The sequence below is a fragment of the Ceratotherium simum genome, chromosome 7 (assembly GCF_057802395.1).
Source record: "Ceratotherium simum simum isolate JZ-2026a chromosome 7, ASM5780239v1, whole genome shotgun sequence".
In the NCBI taxonomy this organism is placed as follows: domain Eukaryota; kingdom Metazoa; phylum Chordata; class Mammalia; order Perissodactyla; family Rhinocerotidae; genus Ceratotherium; species Ceratotherium simum.
In genome coordinates, this window is record NC_141906.1 from 33081642 (window position 1) to 33085194 (window position 3553).

A 3553-nucleotide genomic window follows, 5' to 3' on the forward strand; every position below is an offset into this window, starting at 1 on the left:
ATTAAACATCCTTCTGTTCAATAAATAATCATGCAATAAACATTCTTGTCCATGCCTCCTAATACATAAGTGTGAGAAGTTTTTAGGATATAGTCCTAGGAGTGTATTTGCTGAGTCATGGTGTATGCACGTCTTCACCTTTGCCAGACATTGCTCTCCAAAGTGATTGTATATTATTTTACATTCCCACCAGCAATGTGTGCAAGTTTATGTTGTTCTACATGGTTGCCAGACTTGATTTTTCTTTAATAAAGCCTTAAAAAGTTTTTTTTCTTTGATGAAGCAGTAAAAATTACTAATTTTATTAAATCTTGACTTTTGAGTAACATGTTTTTTTTAACTTTCTTTTTTAACTAAGTTCAAATTTCATCTCTTCCTTTGCTCTCAATTTTACCTTGTATGAATTACTTTGCCTCTCTAAACCTTGGTTTTCTTTTCTGTAAAGTGAGGATAATGATACTTATCTTGGCAAGTGACTGGGAGAATTAAATGAAATAATGCGTATAAAAACGCTTACTTGGGTCTAGCCTGGTGGTGTAGCGGTTAGGTTCATGCCCTCTGCTTCTACAGCCCGGGGTTCATGGGTTTGGCTCCCGGGCTCGGACCTACACACCGCTCATCAAGCCATGGGGTGGCGGTGTCCCACATACAAAATAGAGGAAGATTGGTGTGGATGTTAGCTCAGGGACAATCTTCCTCAAGCAAAAAGAGGAAGATTGGCTACAGATGTTAGCCCAGGGCCACTCTTCCTCACCAAAAAAAATAAAATAAAGCTTACTCAAATGCCTGGCTGGAATTTATTTATTTATTCATTTGTTTCTTTCTTTATTTATTTTTGAGGTAACATTGGTTTATAACTGGCTAGAATTTAATAGGCACTCCATAAATAGTAGTAGTAGTAGTAGTCGTCGTCGTCATAATAATCATAAGAAATGGTCAATTTGTATTGAGTTCTTGTTGTGTGTCAGGCGTTGTTGTAAGTGCTTTAAGCTCCTTACCTTATTGACCCATCATTACCTTATGAGGTTGGTTCAAGTATTAGCTCACTTTTTCAGGTGAGGGAGCCAAGGTGTATATAATTCAAGCAAACTGCTCCAAGTCACAGAGATAATCAGAGGCACTGCTGGATTCAAACCTCAGGTCTGTCAGGGAGTTTGGACTTGAAGCTGCAAACAATGGAGAATCACGGAAGGAGGATTACTTATTTATCTGTTTGTTTGTTTATTTGCCTATCTGACAACAGTTTATGCTATCCTATAAATAGTAATCATTATTGTGTGAATGAGGCAATGTAGAGGAGAGAAAGGAGACAGGGTTGGAGTTGGATGACTCGCTTTGTGCCTGGCCCTGTGTGAGGCACGAGGGGCACACTGGGGACAAGACACTGTCCCTGCCCTGAGGTTGCCTGGAGTCAGGTTTAGTGTTTCTCAAGATCTGGTTCCTGAACCATGGGCCCCACAATGACCCAGGCTGCTGGTTCAACATGCAGGTTGCTGGGCCGCCAGAGATTCTGGTTCTGTAGGTTTCTGGAGGAATATCACGAGCCCCAGTTTTGACGTTCTCTTAAGTTTGAAAGCCACTGATCTTGCTGGTGAGGAAGACAAGTAAACAGACGGCTACAATACAGAATAATGAGAGTTACAATGGTGGGCCCAGGAAGAGTTTCTGGAGGCAGCCTCATCTAATCTGAGACCTGAAAGGGGGCAGGAAGGAAAGGGGACATTCAAGCTGAAGGGAAAATGTTCACAAAAGCCCAGCGTTGAGAGAGGTGGCTCTTTTACGGAGGAGTATTTAAAAGTATTTTAGTGTGACTGGAGTGGAATGCAGCAATGAGGCCTGAGAGGTGGGCAGAGTCCAGATCACAAAGAGCCTTGTGGGTCATGTCAGGGTGTTTGGACTTTATCCCGTAGGTAGTAGGAAATCACTGAAATTTATTTATTTGGAGGAGAGCATTGATGGTTTTGAATTTAAGCAAGAGCCCCCTGGCAACCACAGCGTAAAGAATAGGTTGTGTGATGGGAACAGGGTGAGACTTGCCTCAGAGTGGTCGTGTAGGGCACAGGCGATCCTGACCTGAGCTGACACAGTGGCAAGAGAAGAATCCATAGGGGTGATAACTGATTGGTTATGGCTGGATGGGGATAGAAAGAAGTCAAGGCTTCTTTCTTTAGCAAACTGGGTCAATGGTTGTAAATTTCACTGTCGTAAAAAACCACTGGGAGAGAAACCAGTGTGGAGGCAAATGACCAGATCACTTTAGGACATACTGAATTTGAGATCCTTATGAAATATCCAAGTAGAGCTGTCCAGAAGATAGTTGGAAATGTGGGTCTATGGGATATCCTGCTAGTTGCTAACTCAATATCCTCTTCCTCTTCTTCTTTCCTAACAGAAACCAACTTTGTTTGGGACAACCTTGTTGTGCCCAGTTAAAACATCCACCCTCCTAGACTCTCTTGCCAGTCTTCCCAGACTCCCTATGATTGGTCATGAGACCCAGTTCTGACCGATAAGCTCTAAGTGGACATCATTGGGTAGAGGTTCCTGAGAAGCTGTTTTCCTGATAACAACTGACAGGCCCAGCTGGCATTTGCCTTTTATCCTTGTCTTTCTTCCTTCTTCCAGCCTAGAGAGAGTTGTGATGCTTGGACAAGATGCAGCCATTTTGTGACCATAAGGATGAAGGCCCTATGGTAAGAGAGCGGAGCAGAAAGACAGAAGGATTCTGGTGTGGTGAAGCTGCTGTATGGCCCTGGGCTGTCTGCCATCTGAGAAAAATAAACCCTCATTTAGTTAAGCCACTGGGATTGGTTTTCTGTCACCTGCACCAAAACGTGATCCTAACTGATTCAAGGCCTAAAGCTCTGGGGACAGATCTGGGTTAGAGATAGAGATCTGGGTCAGCCTCTAGATGGTAACTGACAGCATTTGGGTGGATACAAGAAAACCAGGCACCCAAATATGCACATATGTAAGTTATTCTTCTCAGTTGAAGGACAGAGAAGGCTCAGTTTGTAGGCAATGTTGAAAGGAAGAATTTCTGTTCATAGGGCAAGCATCTTTAGGTTACCTTTTTTATTGTTGTTTCCATAAGCTCATTCAAAACAAAACAATCAGTTTAGAGCTATTCAATTGATACTCAACCCTGTTCAATTTATTTTATTCAATTTATTTTGTAACAACTTTCCAGGTTCCTGACCAAATGCTGATGACTCTGGTCATATGTGTGGTGACTTACCTCCCAGGATGTGTCTCATTTTGTTTAGGGCTCAGAAGCTGACTTGGTAAACTTCAGCTTTCCTCTGTTTTCCACGAAGCAAGTGGCCCTGGAGTTCCTTCCGGGAAAGCTAGTGTGAGGACTGCCCAGGACCTGTTTGGCAATTTAACCTGACTATCCTATCTTTTCCCAAGATTATTTGCCACAGTCTCCTAATTGATTAGGAGGCTGATCAGGCTAATTTTCCTGATTCCTCTCTTCTCCCCACCCTGCCTCCTACAAAAAAAATCCTCAAATCAAAAAATCTATTTTCCCTAACACATGGAAACATGTTAT